Genomic DNA, 15,053 nt, shown 5'->3' on the forward strand with positions numbered 1-15,053 from the left:
TCACTACGGCCATGCCTTGTGGGTTAACTTTTCCCAAACAGAATGCTTAACAAAGACAGTTTTCTTCCCTAATCAGATTTTTTCCCCCTGCAGTCCTTAAATGAGTCATGTTTGTGTGTTTCTGCTACAACAGAGGTGGTATTCAAATCGTGTAACAGGCGCTCTTGCAAGGGCACTGACCCATCACAACTTTCTGGAAAGTAAATATACCAGCAAAAATCAAGCCTAGCTGCCGTGATCTACATACTCGGGGCCCAAACATGTTTTTTGTAATATAATAACTTAAAGTATTTTCCCCTTTCCTGCTTCTAAGAGACCGATCAGCTTCTAGCCAGGGGGTGTTGTTAACCTAAGTTGAGAGGAGGGGTGAATAGTGGGTGTAGACACAGAATTAAAGAAGCTTTGAGAGGTAGTAGATCTATCTATGTAAAAAAAAAGGGGGGGCTACGTGGGAGGAAACACAAGATCCCAGGAGCAAAAGGAGGCAGATGAGAAGGAGAAGTGATCTGTAGGGTAAAGCCAGGATGAGATCAGCGTTCCTGGAGAGAGGGGACAAAAATATTTGAGTTGCTCCCAAGATGAATAAAAGTTTGGGGAAAGGAGGTGCCTAAGAAGGAGTTTTGGAACTTTTGACATGTGTTATGTGATGCAGTTCTCGGGTTCCTGTCTCTTTAAGAAACATTTAAATCAACACACGAGTTTCACAGATCATTTTGGAGTGAAATTTGTGCTTCTTTGGAACTTGACACCATGCTGAGGATGGTCTTAATTTCTCTTTTTTACATTTATTTATTTTTGAGAGACAGAGACAGAGCACAAGTGGGGGAAGGGCAGAGATAGAAGAAGACACAGAATCCGAAGCAGGCTCCAGGCTCTGAGCGGTCAGCACAGAGCCCCATGCGGGGCTCGAACTCACGGACTGTGAGATCATGACCTGAGCGGAAGTCGGACGCTTAACCGACTGAGCCACCCAGGAGCCACCCAGGCGCCCCCCTGCTGAGGATGGTCTTAATGGCAGCCAGTTAACGTCCGAGTGTCTATTTATACATCATATTTACAATAGAAACAGGAATATAATTACTCGAAGGATTTATATTCGGATTATGTACAACATTCAAAACCCGCAAACGCGTACACACATTATACAATATCTGGGTATACACTGATATTACTCGAGACATGCAGCACGCAATGAGTCTTACTGCAGTTATCAAATACACGCGCGCGTGCCTGTGAGCGCACGAAAAGCCTCACAACTGAAGGTAGGGCGAACGCATGTGCAACGTCACGTGGCTCGCTGAGACTCCAAGTGAAGGTGAAAAAAAACGTCTCTTGAAGGTACAATAAGTCGTTGGGTTTTTGTTGTTGTTTTTTCTTTAAGCAACTGGGGAATCAGGTTTGGGGGTGACTGTGGTTCTCTGGTGGTGCTCGTTTGCAGCAGAGGAGGAAGGGCAGACCATTGCATAAAGGTAGGAAAACACAGCGCCCGCGAGTTGGGTCCAAGCGGAGACGGATCCTAAAGAAGAGGGAGGAGCCAGTAAATTGCCAGAGCACCTGGGGGTGGGGAACCGCGTGGGAGCAGGCTTTACTTCGCTTTCTGTCCACTTACGTTGGTTCTGTTTCGTGCTGCGTTTTGTTGCGTTCCAAGGGCAGCTCTTCCCCGTACCCACTTAGCCCAAACGTTTTTCTCCTGGATTGAGGGAATGTAGCGGAGATTTAGGAAATCACAGAACCTGCCACAATTTGCAGTGTGCGTCAACCTGCCGTCGTGCTTGCCTTCTCTCTGCCTCAGTCTCCTCTGCTCATTAACCTCCCTGCTCCCTCACTGGTGCAAACAAATTCCTTCCTTTGGCTTACGGGGAGTAGTTAGGAAACCAACTTGTGTTATAACATGTCCCTAGGATCTCCGTCTTCACCCCAAGGCGGTTTAAGGGTTTTCTTCCGATCCAATTCCTCCCTGCCAGGATGGAGTTCTTGCAAATAAAAGTTTTTTTCACCACCTCCGTCATTAATTGTGCAATGAATATATTTTTTTTCTTGTGGTGGGGTAATATTTGCATATTTATGTGGGTTTTTAAAAAAATCCTTTTACTGATCTGTTTTTTCCCCCACCATTCAAGGAGTGTTCGGTTTTTTAGAGCTCGAGATAAAGAGACGATACAGGGTGAACAATTAAATGCCTCACTTTTAAGCTCTTGAAAATAATTTTGTAAAGTCCATAGCAGAGCAACAGGTCTTAAAAGCTTTGACTTTCGATTACGAGCCAGGTACTTGACGAAAAAACAAAACAAAACAAAAAACAAAACGTGTTTGGGTTTTTTTTTTTATCCCCAAAGTCTGGCTTGTAATACCCAGAGCCAAAACTTGGAGGACGGAGTACCTGATATTTATACCATAACCACACAGAGGAGTATGTGATGTCATAAAAGGTGTCCCGCTCAGAGGATAGGGTTTGGCCAACCCATGGGAAAGCAAGGATTGTGGGGGATGTGCTAAGGGCTCAGTGACTGGTGGGGCCTGGGATCTCCACTCCTTCCCAGAAGGCCAAGTCTCTGTGAGAGGCAGCATAAGCTTGAATACCTCTGAGGCATTCCAGAGCAAATAGAACCATCGCTTGACTTCGGGGACAACCTGAGTGACTCTAAACCTCAGAGGACACCTTTACATCTGCCCGAGCAGGACAAGGATCAGGGCTGGGGCTGGTCGTAAGGGTCTGAGGGACCCTCACAGAGTCTTATACCCCAGCGTGATGCAGGGGAAGGACCTGGAATCACCAGGCTCCCCAAGAAGCTGAGTGCACAGGTGCATCTCTGTGATTAGGACAAGGAAGATAGAGAATTGAGGTGTGACAGCAGGAGCCCCGGCAGCAGCACCAGAGAGCAGTGCCCCAGGCGAGCCCAGACAGAGACATCTGTGGTCCGAACCCACACATGCCCACCCCTGATGCCACAATTTCACACAAGCGCCTCTCAAACTCAGAGGCCATCCAGGAACAAAAGGACTAGAGCAGGGTTGGAGGATTGAGTTACTCGTAAGAGACTGAGCTTTAAAGTGAGAGTAAATTAATCAGGGTACAAGTGAAAAATGGAGGCTCATGAACTAAGCTGGAATCAGTTACAGAGAAGTCATGAAAATGTGTATATAAGCCATCCTGTGGTAATGCAAAGTTTGCATTCCCAAGTCTTTTGGGAGGGTTACCTGGCAACAGCTACTAAAATTAAAAATGCAGGGGCGCCTGGGTGGTTCAGTTGGATAAGCACCCATCTTTGGCTCAGGTCATGATCTCAGAGTTCGTAAGTTCAAGCCCTGCGTCAGGCTTTGTGCGGACAGCTCAGAGCCTGGAACCTGCTTTGGCTCTTTTAAAAATAAAAGAGCCAGGGGCACCTGGGTGGCTCAGTCGGTCGAGAGTCCGACTTCGGCTCTGGTCATGATCTCACGGCTCATGAGTTGGAGCCCTGCGTCGGGCTCTGTGCTGATGGCTCGGAGCCTGGAGCCTGCCTTGGATTCTGTGTCTCCCTCTCTCTCTGCCCCTCGCCCGCTCATGCTCTGTCTGTCTCTCTCTCTGTGAAAAATAAATAAACATAAAAAATAAGTAAATAAATAATAAAAATAAAAGAACCAGAATGCAAAGAGATGTGTATAAAGATTTTTATTTTGACAATATTTACAGTGTCAAAAGACTGGAAAAAGCTTGAAAATATCTTATCAGTGAGGATGAGGTGCATAAAAACTGCACATCCAAAGCCTGAAATACTTTGTAGCAATTAATATGTTGATATAGATTATTTTTTAAAGAGGAAGTTACAGTGGGAGTATATGTTACCTTATTTTTGTTGAAAAATGGGGATCCTTAGGCATGTTATTATAAAAATGTAAAAAGATACATCAAACCGTTAGCCTTAGCTCTCCAATGTTTTGAATGTAGTTTTGAAGGAGGACACTTATTTTCTGTTTATATACTTCAGTATTGTTTGACTTGAAGCAAAGAGCGTGTTCTAATTCTGTAATATATTTTAAGCCGTAAAACAAAAATATGAAAAGAGAATATAGATATGAGAAGGGGGAAAAACCCTCAGTTTAGCACTAAATTTTAAATTATACTCTCAAAAGTGTCCAGAAAAAAGTGCATATCTTTCTGAAAGATTAGACTTTCACTTCTCTCCTGCTTGCCTTCCCTTAACTCTGCACCTCTGGTAAAAGCAATGAAATATAGTGAAAGGGGTGGGGGCGTGGGGGGAGGTACCTTAAAATAGATCATTTACATTGTGAAATATACTCAAGAATTAAGATTTGATCTTGAAAGCTTCTGAGTCCTAATTTTCAAGGCCTACATTCAGCCTGGGGAATCAAATCCCCCTTTCCCAGATAATGCCCCTTAATCTGAGAGTTACACCCATCCCTCCACCCCCCCTAACCTATGCCCACGCCCTTTCCTGTTTCCCATACTCCCCACATTCACATCCCTGGATCTCCTTGTCTCTGACCTAATCATTTCTTTTATTTCTTTTTTAATTTTTTTTTAATGTTTATTTATTTTTGAGACAGAGAGAGACAGAGCATGAGCAGGGGAGGGGCAGAGAGAGAGGGAGACACAGAATCTGAAACAGGCTCCAGGCTCTGAGCTGTCAGCACAGAGCCCGACGCGGGGCTGGAACTCACGAACTGTGAGATCATGACCTGAGCCGAAGTCGGACGCTTAACCGACTGAGCCACCCGGGCGCCCCAGCGTAATCATTTCTTTTAAAAAAAGGTGTTTTTTTTAATGTTTTTATTAGAGAGACAGAAAATGAGCAGGGGAGGGGCAGAGAGAGAGAGAGAGAGAGAGAGAATCCAAAGCAGTCTGCAGGCTCCGAGCTGCCAGCACAGAGCCCAATGCGGGGCTCAAACCCACAAGCAGTGAGATCATGACCTGAGCTGAAGTCGGAAGCTGCACCGAGTGAACCACCCAGACGCTCCTGACCTAATCATTTTTTATTGCTGCCTACCTAAAAAAAGAGAGAGAGAGAGAATGTCACATATGGACATCATAACTTCATTGTGGGAGGTATACTTTTAATGGATGGAGCACTGGTGGGAGCACTAAGAATCCACACCAAGTTCCCCAGTAACTTTTCTCATGAAAATCACTTCATCCTCAGACATGGGATAATGGAAGGGGGCAGGGCTGGCTAGGCTGGGCGGTTCCTTAGGACAATTCAAGTAGGAAGTGTTCCAGGCTGTGTTCAAGGTGGTCCATAACCGCTAGTAAGTTTAGCAAGGAGAGAGAGGAAAGCAGCATCAGAGAAAAGAGCAGAGCTGAAGGAGTTGATGGGGTGGTGTGTCAAGCTTAAAATGGAAAAGAGAAGAACCAAGAAATAGAGTGTCAGCAAAGAGATTCAGCAGTTAAATTGTTTAGTATCCTGTTCACTCTGGCCTTCTTTCTCATGGTTCAGTGCATTTCACTGAGCTCCAGATATGCTCTTAAAATTTCAGAGTCAACATCTGAGGAATTTAAGCTATAAACCAGATGAACATAAGGGAAGGGAAGCAAACATAATATAAAAACAGGGAGGGGGACAAAACACAAGAGACTCTTAAGTACAGAGAACAAACTGGAGGGTTGCTGGAGGGTTTGTGGGTGGGGAGATGGGCTAAGTGGTTAAGGGGCATTGGGGAGGACACTTGCTGGGATGAGCACTGGGTGTTGTACACGGGATGAATCCCTGGAATCTACTCCCGAAGTCATTTTAATACTATATGCTAATTAACTTGGACATAAATTAAAAAATAAATAAGGAAAAAAAATTCAGAGAGAGGAAGGACAAACGCGCGGGAGTGTCCATCAGCTAGAAATAAATTTGTGTATATACACTTCAGTATATTTTCCACTTCGTGATTTAGCTTAGGGTAAAAAGTATAAAGCCTTGCATTTCTTCAAAAAAGATATTTAATTTTCCAACCGTCATTCCGATCCACTTAAATGCAGAGTCATTTTTGATGTGATGACAGGGCATGGGACAAGGTGGTCTCCATGATTCTGTGTCCAACCAAGGAGTCTAAGAATTAAGCAGATCGATGTCTTCTGGGCAAAAGAGTAGCAGTCTGTAGGAAGCCCTTGGCTGGAAGCAGGGCCAGATGAGGCCGGAGGCCGTGCAGTCCGTGGTGGGCTCCTTTTTAACGAGGAAACCACCCCCGGAGGCATTTAGCTCACTTCAAGAATTGATGATGCAAAGCAAATGACCTATTTAATGCTTAATCCCCTGAGCCCTGACTTCTGCTCGGCCTTCTGAGGCAGCGCAGAGGACCTGAACCAGACTGCTCAGGAGGAAGTAAGGAAACGACCCCCACCCACCACACCACTCCCCTACACAGAAGTGAGAGTAAGTTCAAAACTGGGGGGAAGTGTTTGGTGCCAAGGCCTTTGGCCTCTTCCTGCCCGTGTTGAGCAACTCAGGCACACGCTACCCGTGTCCTGGCAAGAAACTCTAACTCCCGCAACAGCGGGAGGAAGGCCAGAGAGGACCAAAACCTTCAAACAGAAGCTCAGCAGCAGAACTGGGAGGGAGGGAGAGGAAGAAGTGAGGCAATTGCCCCGGGCATCCTGGGCTGGTGACTCAGCAGCCTGGCTAAAGACAGGAGCCAGCAATTCTGGAAGAGTTAGGGCTGGTGCCACCACGGGGGGTGGGGAGGCTTAGTGCAAAGGAGGAGGGCAGGTGTCCTCGTCAAGAAAAAGCGCAGGGTCCAGAAGGCAGAGACAGACAGCCTTGTCCACCAAGGAAATTCTGGTTTCTCTGTCCGGGCCTGGGGTTAAACGCTGTAGAAAAGAAAATGCCCAGCAGGTGGCAGCACCAGATAACTGGAGTAAAACCGGAGCAAATTTCAACACCGCCGTTCATCTTGCAACACACCGCGCTGTAACTTTCTTGGGGGGGGAATTCACTTAGCTATTATTTGCGTATCTCCCTAAGAAGGAAGAGGCGTCCAGTTCATCTTGGTATCCCCAGCACTCAGCACAGTGCCTGGCACATGCTGAGTGTGTTTGTTGATGGAACGGATCCATGAATACAAAAATTTTCAAATTTTACCTACACTAGAAAAAAAGTCCAATTCCCTTCTTCTTATTCCATTACTGCTTTTATCATGTTAGTTACAAATTTAATTAGTTTAGGTAATAATAATAATGCGCCATACTAGAGTAATTCTCCACTTACCCTTTTGCCAACCTACATTTTTATTCTCTGCTTAATTAATTTTTCCCTCTGTCTTCGGAGACTTTTAAAACCCCCAGGGGTTCAAAAAAAAAAAAAAAACCTGACATTAGAGATACAACAGCCTAAATTCCAGGTTAAAAGAATTCACCTACGTTTGGATGTTGATGTTTATAAGGAAGGCAAAAGACAGTTGTTCTTTGATTAGTTGTATTTTTTAAAATCAGTGACCTGCTTGCCAACTGTGCTTATCTTAAATTCTACTCGTGAACAACCTTTTCTTTAATTGGCCCTCTCTGATATCTGCTGTTGTGCTGTGGCTTGTGGTTTTTTAGAATCCTTGCTTACTAATAATATTTTAAGGTCATAAAAAACAAAAAGACTAAGTAAACTAATATGCAGTGAGAGTTGACTATGCTAACCAGGCACTGTGATACATGGAGTTAGAGTGTGACTTTCTATCACTCTTTAGAGAGATTTTTAAAAAAAGAAAAAAAAAAAAAACTTCACCTTTTGTTTAACCAGGGACACAAAATGGCCACAGTGAGCACCAAAATAATTTCCGTATCTACCTATATGAGGGGGAGCCAAACTTTCCCTAAAAGCTAATGGCAAGATCTTTGCTAACAAATTAATGGAGGCTAGCAGCACTTAGTTGGAGTACGAAGAGCAGTCTATGCATATATATAGGAGTTCTTTGAGGGCAGGAATGTTATCTTATATAGTTTCATATCCCTGGCACCTCACCCAGAGTCTGGCATATTTTAAGGCCTCAGTAAATATTTACCGTATGGGTGGAGACTATGAAGACATATCACACTGAATAATGGTACTTGAATCCGGGCCACGTTCTCAGCAGAAGAAAAGAATGGGAAAACAGATCATTGGAGCCATCATTCATCAGATTCATAAGGATGGGCCCAGAACCAAAAGAGTTAGATAGCATCATCTGGAGCTGCTGACACCCTTGATTATCTTTCCCATCTCAGGAACTCCTAGCCTCCCCCTGTTCAACTCTGTTACACCTAATCATCTTACTACAGCTTTTACGCCTAACGCAACGTTCCTGAGCTCGCAGAGCCCGGTTAAGTCCTTCTTATCAGTAAGGGAAACGTTCTGAACTATCATTAGTCTCCCTAACTAGGATACCAGGAATATTGTATCTGAAAAACAATGGTCTCAAATATTGATGGTCCCCAGCATTACGCTTAATTCCTATTCCATTTTCTTTCTGCATGCTTTCCCGAAGCAATCTCATCCCCACCCGTCATTTCTATACCAGTGACTCCAGATATGTACCTGTAATGTAGATTTGCCTCCTGAATTCCAAGTCCATACAGACAGCTACCTACCTACCTTATATCTCTACAAGACACGCCATAGCTATGAAACACATCCTATCATAGATCAAATTCTGGAGCTTCTGGTGTAACATGGAAGACTGAGCATGCCCACTTACCTCTTTTCCAAAAACCACATTAAAACCATGGTAAAGAAAGAAGAAGGTGTGGACATTCCTAACACAGCCCAACAAAGCGAGTAAGATAGAAGCCACAGAAGAAGTAGAGATTCCAAGAAAGTTCTGAAAGTCAGGACATGGAGGAAGAGGGGTGACTATTGACCAGAGCAGAGTAACCTCCAGCCTAGAACACCCAAGAATGAGACTGTGGCCAATGAAGGAGTCAACCTGTCCGGAGTAAAGCCAGAAACACTCTCTACTCGCTGACCCCCAAATTCTGCAGAAGGCAAGAGTGAGAAGCAGGCAGAAGGCAAACAAAAGTACTTCAGTGCCTTCAGAAATATGAAGCATGACACTGCAGTCATAAAACAAAAGGAGGATGAAAGATATGAGTACCCAAACTTCACGCTTCTCACCAACCTGCTTCTAGTCCTATACCCTCTATGTCTGGGAACAACACCATTGCCCGTTCAGTTTCCCAAGCCAGAAAGTTGAAAGTGATCCTTTATCCTTCGCTCCCCTTATGCCTCATTCAGTAAACTAAGGGTTCTTTCTAGCTCCTAAATCTTTCTCCCCCTCCCCAGCCACTGTCTTTCATAGATTTTTACCGTGTCTTTCCTGGATTCTCTCACAGCTTTATTTCTGTTCTTTCTAACTGTATAGCCTTCCCAAACCATTCTCCAGGATCTTGTAATTCCTAGTGAGCCCAGCGTCTAGTACATATTGGACCCCCCCTTCCCCGGGGCTTCCCTTTCTGAATTTCAGTTGCTATGCATGGTCAACTGCGGTCCAGAAGCAGATGATCTTCCTACAGATGAAGGTCCTCAGAAGGTTAATAGCAGCCTAACACTACGTCACAGCACCTCCATCATTCACCTCACTTCATCTCATGGGGTGGGCATTTTATTATCTGATGTCATCACAAGAAGAGGGGCGAGTGCAATACAATAAGCAGCTTTGAGAGACAAAGACCATATTCACATAACTTTTGTTACAGTGTGTTGTTACAACTGTTCTATTTTATTATTGTTGTTGTTCATCTCTTACTGTGCCTAATTTACAAGTTACGCTTTATCATACATGTGTATGTATAGGAAAAAAGAGCATATACAGGGTTGAGTACTAGCCATGGTTTCAGGCATCCCCTGGGGGGGGGCGGTCTTAGAATATATCCCCTGTGGGTAATGAGGACCACTGTATCCCTTTCAACCAGTGAGTGCTTAGTAACTGTTTTGGTTGAGCGATACATCTGACCATCTGTCCAGCCCCGAGTTTTCATTAACTTCATGCTTTGTTCTTTATAGCCCAGTAATATGACTTTACTTTCCGTTCTTTCTCAACACACGTCTCCTTTTAAAACCATGTGCTAGTATCTCTGCCTGGAACCCCTCTTCTCATTATTGGCATGGAAACCCCTTTCAAGGCTCAGCTCAAGTGTCACTTCCCCTGAGGAAGTCCCCAAACTTCCCTGGCCTGACATGAGTCTCCAAGTCCTCGTATGCCCTCCGTATATCTCAGCTGCCTCCACTTTTGTGTCCAATTGTAATTGTATGGCCCTTGTTTCCGCAGACCAGATTGTAAGGCTCTTGGGAGACAGGAAAACTAAAATCCTTTCAGTTTTGTATCCCCTGTACATGTGGCACGTGAATGAATGATCACACCACAGCAGAAGGACACTCAAGAAGCCATCCGTCCTGGAGCCAAAGAAATATTATCATTCCCATTTTTTTTTTTTTTTTTTTTTTTTTTTTTTAGTTGAGGCCACTGAAACCCAGAAATTAAGTGACTGCCTTGAGGTTGCAGGGCTGGAACGTACAGTTTCATATGCATGGTGGGGCAGAGGCAGGGACAGGAGATAGTGGTGTTCATAACTCGTAATCCTGGTTTCCTACCTTCTTACACAGTGATGGTTTCACTACATGATGACCTCTTACTAATCTGTCATCATTCGCTAGAGAAACTCAATTGGAAAAAAAGAAAACATAGGGGAGCCTGGATGGCTCAGTCAGTAAAGTAGCCAACTGATCTCACAGTTCACGAGTTCAAACCGCCAGTCGGTCTCTGTGCTGACAGTTCAGAGCCTGGAGCCTTCGAAGGGTTCTGTGTCTCCCTCTCTCTGCCCCTCCCCCACATGCACTCTGCGTCTCTCTCTCTCTCTCAAAAATAAATAAAGATGAAAAAAGGAAGTATAGGCGTGCCTGGGTGGCTCAGTTGGTTAACAATCCGACTTTTGATTTTGACTCAGGTCATGACCTCACAGTTTGTGAGATCGCACCCCTCATTGGGCTCTGTGCTGATAGAGCCTGCTTGGGATTATTTCTCTCTCCCTCTCTCTCTCTCTCAAAATAAATAAACATTTAAAAAAAGAAAGTATAAGCAAAACGAATTATTACCCAAACAGACAAAAGGATTGTTCTCTTTAAATAACAATTATTATATGATATTTTTAAGCCTAGCCTTGTTCTGAGCCAGGAGGGTGATGATCCTTTGAAACCACCCATTTATTCGTTAGGCACTATGTCTCATATGTAATTTTCTGTTACAGTGAGCTGATAAGCAAACGCTCTCACGGGTTGTCACATTCCGTTCTTCCCCTTATTCTGTCATGGCAACCTCTGGTTCACATGCCAAAGGTGGCAAAAGGGCCAAGTATTATCAGTGTGCTGACCAGCTACTCCCCACCGCACCCCCCTCCCCCGAGCACATTCTCAAACAGTCTACCATTATTTTACCTCTCTGTCTTCTACGTCTTTTCTATCTCCCTTGGTGCCCTGACAAAATCCAGTGACCGTAAGAGGTGCTCCAGAGGCAATTTGGTGACTTCATAAAGAAGATCAAAGGGAACCTACAAATCACTCAGTGATTTTTTTTTATACCTTCTCACCCATTTCCCTCCTTGTTATTTGATCGCTCCTTCTCAGCCTGTTTTGTCATTTTACCCCCTTAAGCCTGCCATTAAAATGATGTAAATTTCCTAGATTCTGCCCTCCACCCTCCTCTCTGAACAGTCTTATCCATTTAGCTTTATCATAACCTATGTGCTAATGACTCCCAAATCTACAGTGTAAAAACCAATTTCTCCTAAAAAAAATGAAATATCCCAATTTCTAAGGGCCTCCTACACAATGCCACATGAATAGCCTGATATACTTTAAAAATAAGATGTCTAAAATAAAATTGGCTACTTTACCCAAACCTATTTCTTTATCTGTTCAAAGCATCATCCTCCTCCCAAATATTGTGGCCCAGAACCCCATTCACAATTTATGTTCCTCTGTCTTCTGTGCTGTGTCCCCACTGAGGGAGCTGAGATGCCTCCATACCCAAGAAGTTCCCTTGTGGCTATGCCTCCGATACCTTCCGGGACCCTCAACGGTGATTTTCTAGCAGGAAATGCCAAAATCAGCACCTCAGATGTCAGGTCCAGTGACTCGCCCAAGAGACAGATACATGACCCAAGCCCATCCATCAGTGTCCATCTCTGGAAAAGCCCAAACTGGCTCAGGAGGAGACCCCATCGTTCTCTAGGAGCTCAGTTAGAAGAACCAGCTTTGATGGTGATCCACGGGCATGGAGAGAGCTTCTCTGCAGTAGAAAAGAATAAAGTCTACATTCAATGAGAGGATATGGGAGAAGAATGACATCTGAGACCCTGATTCAATTGTCTGTAGTTGGCTCTATTTCTGTCCTTCCTCTTGAATTAACAAAAACCCAGCTGAGTAAATTTGAAGATCTAATTGGCTTTATTCAATGATTCATGAGTTGGGTGGCATCCCGTCCAGCAATAAGAAGGTCCCAAGCTGTAGGAAAGGAAAGGTTTTTAAAGGTGGAAAGGGATGGGAGGCTGAATGGCTCAGTCTGTTAAGCATCTGACTCCTGATTTTGGCTCAGATCATGATCTCGAGGTTCGGTTCATGAGATTGAGCCCTGAGGCAGGCTTTGTGCTGACAGTGCAGAGCCTGCTTGGGATTCTCTCTCTCTCTCTCTCTCTCTCCCCCCCCGCCCTTTCCCTGCTAGTGCATGTACCCCTGCACTCTCTCTCTCTCTCTCTCTCTCTTTCAAAATAAATACACATTAAAAAAAAAATAAAGCTGGAAAGGGAGCAAACAAAAAAAAAAGGTAATTATGAGCAAAGAATACATTGCTTCAGGCAGTCGCTTTTCGCAAGCAAATGGAAGGGGTCTATCTGGCAGATTATCTCACTAGTGCTGACCAGGTAATTCCCTGTTGACTGGTTGAAGGTTACATTCCTGAGCATTGAAACTGAAATCAAGTGAAGTCAAGGTTTGCTGACGTGGGGTTGGGCACAAGTGACTCCATTTGGGACATGCTGTCTCCTTTTTAACATTCCCAAAGTTAGGTTAGTAACCTAATTTTGCGAATAAGTTCTCCTTTTTAACTTTTTGGGTGAATCAAATTGAACTCCTGTCATTTACAAAATCCTTACTTAAGCCTTTTCCTCTCACCATGTGTCTTCCCTTTCCCCTGAATGGGTAGGTATGCATTTAAGCGGTTGCCAAATCATGTGCATTCTACCTCCAAACACCCTTCATATATATCTCATTTTCCTCACCTAGTCCAGGTCCTAGGTTACATAATGGTTTCCTTACTCTATTCTGAGACTCTAGTCTTACCTCCTGTAAATATTCTCCAACTGCTGTCAAAGAACTTTCTTTTTAAAAAAAAGAACTTTCTTTTATTCTTTAAGTCTATTTATTTTGTGAGAGAGAGAAAGAGAGAGAGAGAGAGAGAGAGAGAATCCCAGGTAGGCTCCACCCGGCCAGCACAGAGCCCAATGCAGAGCTCAAACTCATGAACCATGAGATCATGACCTGAGCCAACGTCAGATGCTCAACCAACTGAGCCACCCAGGTGCCCCACTGTCAAAGAACTTTCTAAAACTCACACTCAGTATGTCAACCTTCTTTTCAGTAACACTCAGGGACTTCCTAGGACTCACAGAATAAAAATGAAATAGCTCAAACAGCCTCAAATAGCCTATGATTTGGTACTTGCTTTCTTCTCCAACGCATTGCTCCTAATATCTCCTTCAACCAAACATGACTATTCACCTATCACTAAACATTTCCTGAAATTTCCTGCCCGTTTGCTTGCCATTTTGTTTCCATTTGTCAGTGATACAAATTCTACCCATCCTTAAGATGTCACCTTCTTCACAGAACCTAAAATCTCTTAAATAGTAGCAAATTCTACATTTTCCTAGCATCTATAGCACTTTATACATCTATCTCATTTTCCTTTTAGGCTATAAATTTCCTTGAGGACAGGAACTCTTCTGTGTTAATCATGAATACCACAGTGTACCAGAAAACACCACCCCGAAAATATGCCCATTTGGCATATGGATAATTGTGAGCCAAAGGCAATTGAGAACCAGCCGATGCAGAAAAGCGACTCCCAAAGACAACTCTTGTCGCCTGACAAGAAGATAAACCTTATCTGCCTAAGAAGATAAACCTTATTTACCATATATTTCCTCTCCTCAACACCCATAACTTGCTTCCTCCTCCCCAGAGCTCAAAATCCCTTTTCTTTTTTTTCTGCCTAAGGTGGTGTATAAACGTCAATCATCTGGCTACCTTTTTGAGTTTTCGTTTCTTTCTGAACTCCTATATAAAATATATGGGAGACCTAGGGTTTTTCCTCTTGTTAATCTTTTTCTTGTCCATTCGATTAGGGGGATGGGCGGCTAGTAACCTGGGAGAGTAAAGGGAAAAAATTGTTTTGCACCAAATAACTCCTTACCCGACACTGTTAAATCAATCGAAATATTACATGTGGATTTAGGCAGAGGCACCGTTTCTCCGCTAACCATTTCAAAGTTTAATTCAGGATTGTAATGAATGCTTCCTATAGAATCCATGCGGCATTTATTATGAAAGTCTAAGCAATTACGCTCTTTTTTTTTTTTTCCCTACCATTTTCATGTGTGTCCTCTGTAAGAAAAGTTCTGGTTTGAAATACATTCTAGGGGTGTCTGGGTGGCTCAGTTGGTTATGCGTCCAACTCCTGATTTTGGCTCAGATCATGATCTCATGGTTCGTGGGTTCGAGCTCCACATGGGGCTCTGTGCGGACAGCAGGGAGCCTGCTTGGAATTCTGTCTCCCCTGTCTCTCTCTGCCCCTCCCTTGTTTGTGCACATGCTCGCTCGCTCGCTCTCTCTCAAAAATAAACTTTAAAAATGTTTAATAAAAAATTAAATTCTGTAAGAATAAAAATAAATAAAATAAATGATAAAATTCTGTAAGGAAACAATATCTGAGTCTGTTCCATTAATAAAAAAAACAAAATTTAATCTTCCTATCCACTTTCTTTCTTTCTTTCTTAGACAATCAAAATGCAAACTATGGCTTGGGTGTAATTATAGGTGTCAAACTAAAGTCAG

General features: G+C 43.7%; 1 long non-coding RNA gene across 1 annotated transcript in view; it reads left to right on the top strand.

Moving 5' to 3' along the window:
* Nucleotides 1–1,166: 1,166 nt before the first annotated feature.
* Nucleotides 1,167–15,053, top strand: part of LOC113592967 (uncharacterized) — a 52,361-nt gene continuing 38,474 nt past the window's right edge. The window contains exon 1 of the long non-coding RNA XR_008300118.1: nt 1,167–1,338. This is a non-coding gene — a long non-coding RNA (uncharacterized LOC113592967). The remainder of the gene's footprint in view (nt 1,339–15,053) is intronic.

The sequence above is a fragment of the Acinonyx jubatus genome, chromosome B4 (assembly GCF_027475565.1).
Source record: "Acinonyx jubatus isolate Ajub_Pintada_27869175 chromosome B4, VMU_Ajub_asm_v1.0, whole genome shotgun sequence".
NCBI classification, from domain to species: Eukaryota; Metazoa; Chordata; class Mammalia; order Carnivora; family Felidae; genus Acinonyx; species Acinonyx jubatus.